Source organism: Drosophila mauritiana, chromosome 2R (genome assembly GCF_004382145.1).
Source record: "Drosophila mauritiana strain mau12 chromosome 2R, ASM438214v1, whole genome shotgun sequence".
Taxonomy (NCBI): Eukaryota; Metazoa; Arthropoda; class Insecta; order Diptera; family Drosophilidae; genus Drosophila; species Drosophila mauritiana.
Window position 1 is genome coordinate 12098367 of NC_046668.1, and position 13329 is coordinate 12111695.

A 13329-nucleotide genomic window follows, 5' to 3' on the forward strand; every position below is an offset into this window, starting at 1 on the left:
CAAAATTGAAATATATTTGTATATGTATATATCTATATGTATATGGCCGAGAAAAGTGCACACAAAACCAGGGACCAAACAATTCGAACACTGCATTCCACGCAATGGACGGGCTAAAAATCAAAGCATACTTTCCGGCGTGCCCGACGCAACCGCTAGACTCCGTCCGGCAAAACCATTTCAGTCCACATAGTTTAAACAAACTTTTTTGTTTGAAAGCGTAGAAGAGAGCAGAAAAAAGGCCGAAAAATTATAAAAAAAAGCCACAATTCACTATTACATTAAAACAGAAAAATAATTGCGAAAATTTTTCTCCAACTTTTTCAACTTTCTTTGCGTTTAGCCCGCGCTTTTTTTTTTGGCGCGCCAGTTGGTGATTTTTATTTTTTTTTTTGGTTTACGAATGGGGCAGGCAACACGCAAATTTCTGTTGGCATTTGCCACGCCTCAATGGCGAACTTTAAAACGCGCTGACGACGCTCATTACAACTAATAATGTTAATAATCATTAAAGAGAGGAATTTCAAAATATTTTGGGGTTGCCACAGCCGCAGGGCCACGTGGGTCCCAAGATTTCTCTTTTTCTGGCACTCAAATTGCAAAAATTAAAATACTTTTCCAAACTAATTAAAATTGTGTTGCATGGACCGAGCAGCGGCGGCAGCAGTCAGCCGTCCCTTTTTCCAGTTTCCCAAGCCTTTTCCCTTGACACAAGAAAATTAGCCAGGCCCAAAGAGCACAGAGCTTCGATGTTCGACTTGAGCATCGATTATTGTGGCTGGTTTAATGGCCATCAACCTCCCCACTCCCGAGTTGAAAACTTTTGCCATTTTTCTTGCTTCTGTTTCCCTTGGGGATGATCGGGCAGCTCAATTGCAGCTTTCCCGGGCCTTCAAATATCAACACGGCCGGCGGTCTTAAAGATGCAGAAATTAAATTCCGTTCGGGAAACCCAATTACAACTCGGCTGACAACGGGTTTTCACATCACTTGGCTGGCTCAAAAGCTACAGCACTTTGCCGCCCGGCGATGTCTCCTGCGGATTATGTGGGATTCGTAGGCCCGCCAGGCTGTCACACTCGCAGGATGCATTAAATTTTATGGACCGAGGGCCAAAATGGGGGATGTGGGCTGGGCGATGGGCGATGGGTGATGGGTGATGGGAAGATGTAGCTGCCAGAGCTCCTGGCAAACATCAAACGCGTTAAGCAACTCGAAAGCTCAGCCGAGTGCATGAAATGCGTTGCTTGCCCCTCGCTAGAACGCCATTCAACGCGCCACGACTTTTGCAGCCAAAGCAAATCAAAAGGAAATAATGGCGCACTGGCATGAAACGAGGGGTATCGGGAATCGGAGGAGATGACAGCTACACTGGAAAAGCCTACTCAGATTAGAGGAAAGTGCCAACGAAATATAGATTCACTTCAAAGGCACACAAATCCAACTGGCATATTCATATTAAAACCGTATATGAAAGGAATAGTTGCTATAATTACTTATGATGTGTGGATATTTAGATCTAGGTGGCCCATTCTCTCAGTGCACCACCCACATGGCCGCCCAAACACTCGGTGGGTAAATGGCGCGCACGAAGTGCTCACATGCACCTGCCAGAATGCATTCGCTGCGTATTCCCCCGGCGGTTGGGGCTGGGAAGGAGGCGCTGCTCCTGGATGGATCCTGCCGCCTGAATGCTGATGCCGATGCCGATGCCGGCAATTAATTAGGATTATGTGTGTCGTCTGAGCAGCGCCTAAAAGCATGCAACACATGTGAGGCGCTCGTTACGGCACAGTGTGCGTCCTGCTCCGCGGAGTCCGGGAGTCCCGGAGTCCGGGAGACCTTGTGCCCGTAACCGTAATGGAGCTGCAGCAGCTTGACTTCCGATGCGTGACATCTACATCCAACGGCTGGCTAAATAGTTTGATTAAGCAAATTTATGGCAGCCGCTTTCAGCCGCACTTAATGTCGGCTGAAAGGAGCAAACAGAACCCAATCAATCATCTCAATCGCAGTTTGCACATTTTTAATGATGATGACGTCAACTGCTCATTAAAAGCCTTCCACTTGGCTGCTCTTCTTTCACGCCGCATCCTTCAGCGCTTTGCAATGTCTCTGACCGCTTCTTTTGGCCATCCTAACGACTTTTTAAGTATTTACACACAATTTGGCCCGAACAACTTTTATCGCAAAGTCTGGGCAAACATTTCTATATTTCCCAGCTCACTTTTCTTTTAAGTTTACGCTTCATTATCTTGCAGTTGTCTGTTCTGCGGCGAAGTGCAAGTGGCAGGACATCAGCTTGAGATTTTGATTACCCCCTTCACATGTCCTGCGGCCCGTTGCACTCATTTCACTTGGAATGATAAGCCTCCTCCCGACTGTCCCGAAAATTTCCATGTCCCAGGCTCGGTATCTTGTCCTGCGCTGCAGCGCCTCAAGGTGTGTCACCTGCAACCTGACTGGCATTTCCCACTTTTCCAACAAGTTTCTGCATTTGACTCGAGTTCGCCTGCAGCGGGCTGTAGAATTTGTGTTTGCCTTGGTCGGGTTGCACCTTTTCTACTATTTTTTACCTTTGAGAAGATATGCCTTGAATGGAGACCCTTAATGTCTTGTTTTCGGACATCGCATCACACTCGAATTCACCAGTCTGATTGCTTACTTCGCAGCTTTTTCAGCTTTTACAGCTGCTGCGAAGGGGGGAAAGCCCCCGGAAAATGGCACGTGCTTGTCTATGCAAACAGCGCAAGGATTTCTGCAGGAATGAAGAACTAGCTTTGGTCAAATCGACACTTGTCTGCTGTACTTGTACAGACCTTTCCTCATCGCTGCGACATCAAAGTGAAAGTCACGCATTTACTTCTGTTTGCCACTTTGTCCGGCATTTTCAATTTTTTTTCTCCACCACTTGCATTCGGCACAAACTGCAAAGCCGGGAAAAGTCTGGCTCCACGACTTTTACCCATTTTCGTCGTCTGGACCGTTGTCTGCCTCATTATGTTTTTCCTCAAGCCCCAGCCGTCGACGTCGTCATCGCCTGTCGTGTTCATCCTGGCAATATTTTTATGTAAAAAAGCCAAATAGAGAGCGCCAGACGAAATTGGCAAATCATCGGATAGACAACAACACGAGCCCAGACGACGGCTGATGCCCTAACGAACCGAGAGTCCTGGCATCCTCCCTTTGGCTTTGAGCAATTATGATTAATTCTCCGGCACCCTCGCTTTGTAGTACACTCAGGGAAATAGTAAAGGAAATTTCATTGTATCAACAAAGCGTAATAACGTAAAGAAACATAATTTTGTAAGTGATGCAGATAGGATATGCCAGATGAGGCACTTTATTTCTCCGAGTGTAGTATAGAAATAGCATCATTGTTGTCTGGCAATTGATCGAATTTCGTTGTGGCCCCGACCTTGATGGTTATTTGTGGGCTAAGGAAACGGATGAGGATTTATGGGGGCTATCCAGCGCTGTTCTTCCGGTTTCCAAGATCCCATTTTGCATAAAACACACATTAAACTTCGTTAGCTGCCTGGCAGTCGTAAAGTGTGCGTTTTGTGTATTTCATTCGAAGCTGGCAACGCCTTGGGTAAACACTCGATCGCAGGACTCGAAAGCGGCGAGTCCTTGCTGGCATTCCGGCAGTGGCAGTGGTACTGGAACTAGTGTCTCGGCTTTTGCCGCTCCTCCGTTTGTTTATTTACGCACATGCGAAGGAGGGACTTATTTCATATTCATAGAAAAATTGCAAACACATGTGCTGGGCTGAAGGTCCTTGCTGTAATGTAATACACATACGTGTGTAGCAGAGAACTGGTACCTTTTTGTGGCCAAAAAGTCCGCAATACTAAGTTTTGAATACGCCATTATGTTAGTATAAGATGAGACTTTAGTGTTGCGTACCAGAAATTTAAAAAAAATCCCGCACGGTTAATATATCAGCTGTTTAGAGATTTAAACTAAACTTCACTATAATATATATACTCTGGTACCGTACTAGTCCCGTACTGGTCCCGTACTGGTCCCGTACTGATCCCGTACTGGTCCCGTACTGGTCCCGTACTGGTCCTGGAGAGGCTGGAGTAAATCAGCAGCTAAGTAAGTGAAATGCTTCATAAATTGCTTCAAGTGGCTCAGCTGGCTGCTGGCAACTTTCGGGGCGTAGTGTCCTGAGCCAAGGATCCAGGACCCTGGCAGTTCTAAGCCGCCGTACGGCGTGCACATAGCTCAATCCACTTCCCATTTTCTTTTGCCGGCTTCCGCTTTAAAGCATATCATCATGCATAAATCCAAATCAGAGCACAAATACAAGAGCACAAATGAGAATCAGACGCATCATGGTGAATCCTTACATACATCCCTGCTTCGCCCGAAAGTCTGTGGCAAATGCAGGAAAGCGTAAAATTTACGCATCAGACGCCAGGAGCTCGCAAAATATTTGAACTGAAATGTTTTTGATTTTCAGTGCCCGGCCCGGATATATATTTCGGCAATATTTTCCCCGCTGCCAGACCCTTCTCATCTCGTCCTGCCCCGCCCCGTGGGCATAACTCAAACAATTGCGACAGATTTGCGAAAGGATTCCAGTCCTGGTAGCTGGGGCATTTTCTTTATTTGTGTGCGATTGTGTATGAATACACACACATTTTGCTGGCAGTTAATAAGCGGAACGTGTTGATAATTTTTGCCCGGGTCCTCGATTTGCTTGCTTGTTCGGGCTTAATTGCTTGTAACATTTAATGGAAAATTAATAAGTTGAGAAATGTGCAAAGGAAGTTCGAACAATTTAATTTGAGGTCACTCCAAAATGGGTCAGTGATTTTTCGGTTGGGCGAAAAGTACACTTTATTGAATTAATTTCGGACTGAACGACTAGGATAGAGATAATAAATTGAATATAAAAGGTCCTGACAAAGGCTGGCATTTATGGAGAATTTATTGTGTTGCCACTTGAGCGCCGAAAAAGATGACAAGGCAAACATCAGTGAACTTAACCACAGGCATGCCCCTAATTGCCACCCACTTGCACCCCGGCTTAATTATCATTTGGTGATTCCTGGGGGGTTGTGGGGCTGCTCCAGCCGGACAAGTTCTTCGGTTCGGAACAGTGCATCGATCAACACTTGGCTGCAGTCTGTTATTACATAATTGCGCCTAATGACATGCAACGAAATTACCTAAAATTCAATTTCCGCACTGCTAACTCTGGCCACAAGACACACACACATCGCACACAAAGGCCAAATCGGGATAATTACGACCCTGACAGTCCGACTGTCAGTCAGTCAGTCAGTTGTTCAGTTTGCAGGTCCCCTGGTCACCTAATGGATATTTAATACTGAACACACAGGCCTGTGCTCGTGTGCTCGGGCTAAATGAGAATTATGATATTTAAATGAAATGATTAACCCGGCAAATGCACCCTGCGTTGCACCTGCTTTGCCCCCTAATTAATCACCTGGCTTGCAGCCGTAATTAGAGCCACTTTTGATTTATGCTATTTTGGGGCAATTATTCAGAGCGATGCTGGGTGCCAAAAAAAAAACGAAGCCACAAATTGAAAACTGTGTCAGAAGAACACGAGAGCGAATGAAGAAGCGCGCCAGCAGATCCTTGGACATTCGAAGAAAAACAGAACTTTTCCGGCGCCAGGCATTCAACCACTTTTCCGACTGCTTCTCTGCTATGTGCTCATGATTTATTATTTTACAGAATGGAAAAAAAGCGACACCATCGCCACCATCACCCACCAGCTACCCAACTCGCTTTTTTCCATTTGCCAGTTCATTTCTAATGTGCAAAATGACCCAGTGACAAATTGTGGAGCCAAGTTTGGGCGCTTTCAAATGTGTGTCATTTGCTTGGGGCTACACTGAGAAATATTTATTAAAACAATACGAATATTTAGGATTTACCATACAATATTACAACAAGTTCCCATAAGTATCCTGCAAAAACAGACATCCGGACAACTTGTACACGAATCAAATGAATAAGTCTAGAAGGAATAGGTGGAACTTTATAGTGTATTATGTTTGGTGTGAATTTCGCTAAGTGTAGGTGTCAGATTGCGTTGGCTAACCGGGAAACACCCACTCGCGGTTTTCCTTGTGGCCTGCTTAACTGGACACTTGTCGACCGGAATTTATGTGGAGCTCCTCCAAGATTTATGTTGGCAAGCGGTTGGGGCGTGGCTCTGCCAAATATCGATAAATTATTGGCACAATTCGCTGTAGTCGCTGTCTTTGCGAATAAATTAAATTATTGTTGAAGCCTAATGAACTTCAAAGTCGCGATTGTCTGGCCGCATTTATAATAAACGTATCGCTTTTTTTTCGGCCTGTTCATAAATCATTTAAACATGCCTCGTTAAAAATCAATTTCGCCGGCCAAAATCAGAAATTCATCAGTACATTTCCGAATTTTTTGCCACAAACTTTTCATCGCAATTTGAATGCAAATACTTTTGACGTCATTATTGAGAGCGTTGGCGGCCATTTAATCATGCTTCGCGCAGCTCAGCACAAAAATATGCAGATGGATCCCTCCCCTGAATTTTCCATTTCCCCCCGTCGATTCCACCCCAGGTTTTCCTTCCGTTTGGGCTTTGCCGCAGTAATTTCTTTTGGCTTTTGAGCATGGAATGCAAATGCCAAACGAAAGTAGTTTAGAATTTTGCGGCTCGTTCGGGGGATGTTTTCTGTGGTTTCTGAGGCTTCAGGTTCCAGGTTCCAGGATGCAGGACTCGACCGACATGATATTAAAATTCAATATGTTAATGAGGATGGTCGCCAGGTGCTGGGTGGTTCCCCTTCCCGAAGGTCAGACAGAAGAAGTTTGTTAAGCTGCCCGGGGATATTTAAATTTGTTTCTGGCATTCGATTGCTGGAATAATAAGTGAACGATTCTGAGGATTGTGACTGGCGAGTTTATAAGTCCATTTCTCCTGCCTGTATGGGAATTCTTTCGTTGCAAACGGTGAAACTGAATTTATACATAATTTGTGGTAATCGAATTTATTCCATATTCCATTGTTTGACATTTTATTCTACCTCAATTTGGTTTACTTTTTTCGCTGACACATCTGCAAATCAAATCCTGACAGCTAATTGCCATTTCCAGTTCATTTGCGTCTAATGTGCTTAATTAACAAGCAACACAAATTAAAACGTGACCAGCCAGTGTCAAATCAGAACAATAATCACATTCAAGTCGTGTAATCGAGTTATGAATAAGTTCGCAGTGCTGAATTGCAAAAAGTTTATGTTTAAATAAAAGAGCATTCGACAGAAAAAACGTACAATAGGAACTACAACAATAGTACAGCTTCGGACATCTTGAACAGAGAGAAAAAATGCCGTGCACTTCCCATTTATTTATTGTCTGCCTTTATTAACATAAAACAAATAGCACAGCGATGGGGCAAAAACGAAGTAAACCATTTGTCAGAGTACTAAAAAACGGACACTAAACAAAAAACAAAAAAGCAGACAACAAAATCGACAATGGGAATCGAACAAAATCGAACGAAATCGAACGAATCGAGGCGGCGATAAAAAGTGCAATCGCTTTGAAATGCCTTTTGCCAGGGTCGGGCGGAAATGGCCTTTGGCGGAAATCCGTTTAATTTGCAAAATGCCAACAATGCCAGCGCAATAAATGTGACAAAAGCAGACTCAAAGCAGCCGAGAACCACAAAAAGTTGTGAAATCAGCAGAGTCTGCAAACACCAGTGGCATGCCCCAACCCATTAAAGCGTTCCACGGAATTTAGAATGCATGTATAAATCATCAAATTGCCATTTTTTAGCTGTTTGCCATGTCAACAGGCAGTGGGGCAATAAAATATTATTACCGCGGAAGCGGATGGAATTTTCTATTCTTTGTGCTGTTTGGTTTTTCCAGCAAACAGCCTTGTTAGATTGAGATTCGATCGGAATATAACTTAATCATCTTTCCATTTCCAAATGGAAATCAATCGATTTTAGTCGAGCAGTGTGTAAAAGCGCTGAATCATTATTACAAACTGAATGATTATCCAAACTATTTAAATTCTATCTAAAAGTATTTAACAATACATTTTGTAGCATATTTGAACTGCATTCTTGAAGATATTAAACTCAACAATTTGCCTTACTTGCTAGAACTTACTGCAATTGTCGCCTTTTGTGGATCGATGTGGAAGTCAACGAACCATTTTCCAGCCATAAATAAAAAATCAATGCATTGGTCTACCCATTGCCTTTGGTTTTTGCAAGCTGACGGCCCGTTTTTTAATGCTGGACACCGCAACAGCAGGTGTAGGCGGCGCCAGCCACGCCCCCACACTGAGAGAAACTGCGAGTGGGGCTGCGTTGCATGTTGCCAGCAAAAGACTGTGTCTTGTTTAATTTGTGGGCTCACACCGAAAGGGAATGCATATGCATATGCATAATATTTTATACGAGTTTTCCCGATTTATGCAGCATTTTCCACACTTTTTTTCTTTTTGCCGGGTGCCACAGTCGTCGTGTGGCGACATTTTCATGTTGTGTTGTGTGCCGTGTTGTTATGCCAGTGATTGTACGCTGCTTTTATTGTTATATAAATAAGCTATAAATTTCGCTGGCCAGGCAATGCACACAGTGCGCCCCAGACAGAGATATTTATAGAGAATTTTAATATTTTTTAAGGCTGCATTGCAGCGCACTGACAACATGTATATTTGCATTGGCAAATTGAAGCCGTTTGAGATGCAGTTTTAAACATCCGCTAATTTAACCAGACACTTGCATTTACGCCCTGAAGCATTCCTAATTCGATTATTACGGCCACTGCAGTTAGCAGTAATAGGGTCCATTTGGACCAAAGTGACATCCCTGCAACGCTGAGTTTGGAAAACAATCCAAAACGACTGAAATCTGCGCTCTAAGCCCGGAAAAGCCCTCACATTAAATGTTTCACTGTGGCATGTGCAACTCAATTTAATGCTTAATGCCCAAGGACCTTGCCCCTTTCGCCTTTTACCTAGCCCTAATCCCGGGTGCACAGTGCGTTGTTGTATCTCTTTGTGGCACCGGCAAAGGACACCCTCATCCGAGCATCCCCTGTGCATTGCGTAAGCAACACGTGGCACATCCACCTCCTTCCTTCTGCCACCGAGCACTGCTGCGCTAATAAAGGTAATTCCACCCGCCTTCCCGGCAACTTTTCAATGTCAACGGGCTGACAAGTTGGGCGGCTGTGATTTGCATGACAAGGCGATGTGGTTGGGGTTTGGGTTTGGGCCAGGATGCCTCCATTTGTTGGCTTTGACAGCTTTCTAATTGCATGTGTGCACTCATCGAATGCTGCCGAAAGAAATTAAAGTGGCAGAACACGTGTCTCGCTGCCTGGTTTTTACATGTGTCCTGCGATTAATAAATCTGCACTCATAAATGCCAGAGTATGTGTACACACAGAGTATAAATCCTCATTATGCCCTGTGCAAACTAATTAAATTCCATTTCTGGTTTTTAATTTAATTCTTACTGTTTCATTTGCTCGCCAGCTTTCCTTTTATTTAATTGTGGTCAGGTGTTTTTTAATAGGCCAGTAATTTTTGGCGCATTACTTAATGTAAATCAACGCAGTGGTATTAACAATAACCCCGGCATCAAAAGTAAAATCCCATTATGAAAATCCTTTTTAGGCGATGAGGGCTAATGATAGATATTTAAATACAGCAAATGAGTTACAGGAAATGGCAGTTAGAAACTCAATCAAACGATGTGTATCAAATACAGATTTGACAAATCAGCTGAAAATTAGGTATATTATAGTCGACACTTCACATTTATAGTCACTATAGTTGCTTTATGGTTTTGCAATATGCAAATAATAAATTTGTTCAACCTTTTTTTCCGACCAGCTTTGTTGTTCCATGTTAATTTGCTGCCGTTGTGTGTGTGTGCACAATTTTTTCCGGCGAATTGAAATATATGACAACCTCTTTTTTGCACATTTATACCTTTTTTCAGTTTCCGACCTCCTCGCTCCACTGGCGAATAACCGCAGCTTTATTGCATAAATGTGGCAATTTAATTAATATGCTTAATGAGTTGCAATTAAACACACAGCGCAGAAGAAAACATTGGCATTTAAAATGAGGCTGAGCTGGCCAAAGCAAACAAAGAAAATTAGCAAAAATGTGTAGCAAATTAAGAGTGTAAACAAATAAAGTGGAATAACGTGAATTAAATCAGATCGAAGGGGGGCAAACATGGATGTTAATTAAATCAAAGTGCGCTTAAATAGCCCCGAGCCGGTTAAATATATATTTAATCCGCCATCCTTCGTCGTGGGCGAGTCCATCGAAAGGTGCACATCATCCGACCGAATCATCTTTCCGATTCAATTCCATTGCCATGCCACACCAATCCTATCTTCCTGTTGTGGCAGGCTTGTTTTCCACCATTTTTTACCCGGATTTTCGGGTGCGGGTAGCCAGCCAAGTTGCGTAAGTCTCCCACCGGCCAACTTTGCATTTGGCAATCAAAAAAAATTGATTAGAACCGAAATGGCAATCGCTGGCGGCTCAGTGCGAGGCTCGCCAGGATTTCCTCTCGCCCACACAAACACACTGACCACTGGATGCTGGACACTGGAGATGGGTGCAGTCAATTGGCAAAATGGTAGCCTGGCTGGCAAGAAAAAATTTGACTGGGAAAACAAACTCGGAGTCGAACCGAAAAATCTGAACCCGCTTCGGTTGCGAAGCAAAGGAAAAACTATGCAACTGAGTTGTCCTGCCGGACCGAAAACTATTTTTTGGGGATTTATTTTGAGGGCTGTGCTGGGCTGTGCTGGGATGTTCTGGGCTCTGCTGGGCACATCATCAATATGAAAAGGGGGGACATGCATAATCGGGCGGATGGCCGCCAGTGGGATGCATTTATGCGCCACGCGGCACGGCTAGGAAATCCCGTCCAGACAGGAATTTCCAAATTCCATAGTGGGATTTGGAGCAACGCGAGGGGGTGTGGGAATGGAATAGGATGCACCATGCAGCAGTCACGTTGTTTTGGTGTTTTCGGTTCGTTGGCGGCCGGGCAAAGATAATAGAGCACGGCGAAAAGTGTTCGGTCAGTGCGACAAAGCCATCCAGGAAAGATAATAAAGTCCGTGTTTTGGTCATGGCCAATGGCCAAGTCGCCATAGCCATTGCCATATAGCCGCAAATCAAATGAAATCAAAGCTTAATCCTTGAGCTGACCAGCCACTTCAAGTGGCAAACGACCAACATTTGTCCTCATAAAGCCCCGTTCCTTGAGCTCATTAAATCCGGCGGCAATCCCGCCGAACGCAAACCCAACTGGATCTCCAACTCCGGCGGTGTACGTGACTATTAATTAGAGCAGTAAATATTATGTCTGTTCATGTGCGATTACATGTAGATGAGGATGAGGTCCTCGTACCCTGGCGGGGTGTCCTGGCCCAGAAGTGGGTGTACGCCCTTTTCCGAGTGGGCGGTTATACTCCGCTGTCGCTGAAGCCAGTATTATGATAATTCGTTGTGGGCAGGCGATGTTGAAATGGTATTTATTCCGAGTCAAGGCAAACATTACGTACTTACTTACTTACTTAGCTATATATGGGTACATATGTGTGCAACTTCAATATTGAACTGTGGTGACCTTTAAGCCTTTATACACATTTGCTTTGTTTTCGAGAGAAATCAACTTGTTCTTTGATTGAAAACATTGAAGAAATATTTACAAGGATAACAATAGGTTAGGCAAGTGCTGCCATTCATATGGATCCTACGATAGGTCTTCTTATTTACTTATCAGTATTTCTAGGAAGTGTCTTTGCCATTTTTAAGGGGCCATAACATATATTTAAGTGGCAAGTTCATAAAAGTTAACCAATATCTTAACCAATTGAAGCAATCCTCGCAGTTTGCCAAGTGGAACTTCCATCTTATTTCTTATGTCTGCATTTTGGGTCTGATTGCATTAATTAAATGCAATACACACAGTTGCAAAGAATTGTGCAAACACACAATCGCCGAGTGATGGAGGGGGGAATCCTTTGCGTCCTTTGCGTCAAAGATTTCTTAGAGTTTACAAAAAGTTAGCTACAACTTAACATGCCAAGATTTGACTAACAGAAACTTTTGTCATACCACACACACACACACACACATGGCAGAAAGCAGAGCAGTGGGGAAAGTTGTAATCTGGCAACTTTTGGTTGTTACCCGCCCTGCCAAAAGCCATCCCATTTTAACTTCTTCAATGGGCACTGAGTAGGCGGAATTCGGTTAATTATAAATACATTTATGTCGCCTTGGGGCCACACAAAAGCATGGGTATCCAATATCGATCAGGGAAATTCCCTGGCAGTGGGAGTGGGAGCTTCGGGCCAGCTAATGCTGACAAACTGCAGCTTTGGCACGAAATTGTTGCAGAAATTTATTATTGGCTTAACCAGGAGTTGGGGGAGTTGGGGAGCAAAGCAGCAAAGACGGTGGGGTTGGGAAAAGCTGAGTGCACTCTGGCGCTGAAAAGCGTGAGTTATGCGCCCACTTCAGCCCACTCACTCCACCCACTTCTCTCTCTATTGACCTGCCCATGAGCTGCTGTGGGCAGGTGGGTTGCATCATCTCCATCTACGTGACTGGGAAATTTCTATGGCGAGTCTGCTCCCATTACGCCAAGCGAAAAAAAGGATAAGGTTATCCCAGCGGAGCTGCGACTAGATACCCCGAAAAGATACTTTACGACATAAAGCCGAGGAATTATCGTGCTGCCAGCACAAATGCCAACTGATGGAGCTGGGCTGGTAGAAAAATTGCGAGCTGTCGAAATTATAACTTGGAGCTTGCAGCTGCAGGTAGAAAGTCATAAATTGACCCTTGAGTTGCAAGGAAGCATAAATAGAAGTTAGCTACATCCCCTAGCCAGTAAAAGTATCTTTATTTTTGCTGTGTATTACAGAACTATTTATCCAATATTCTTGAAATTTTAATGCTTACAAAACCATTTTGCTTTAGATAAATAATACTTAATGCCAGCATTCCAGCATACATGTGTGTCTCTTCCCTCTAATTGTTAATTTCCTTCTGACCATTTTACGCTATGCTTTATCTCTGCTTTCCTCGCAGTAACTGTAATTTCGGACAACAACATTTTTTAATTAAAAAAACAATTAATAACCGGAGAATGCGGCAAATGCGAGAAGGCAACAGTGGCAATTAGCAAATTTCAGCAGGGCACACACGCTGGCATTTGTTAATAAAAGTGGTGTCGTCCTGACTGCAAAAATTGTTGGTGGCAAGTTGGCTGCCGACGCCACTTTAGCC

General features: G+C 43.8%; 1 protein-coding gene across 1 annotated transcript in view; it reads left to right on the plus strand.

Moving 5' to 3' along the window:
• LOC117136420 (irregular chiasm C-roughest protein) overlaps positions 1 to 13329 on the plus strand; it is a 117212-nt gene that overhangs the window by 48662 nt on the left and 55221 nt on the right. The gene's annotated exons all lie outside the window — the stretch shown is intronic.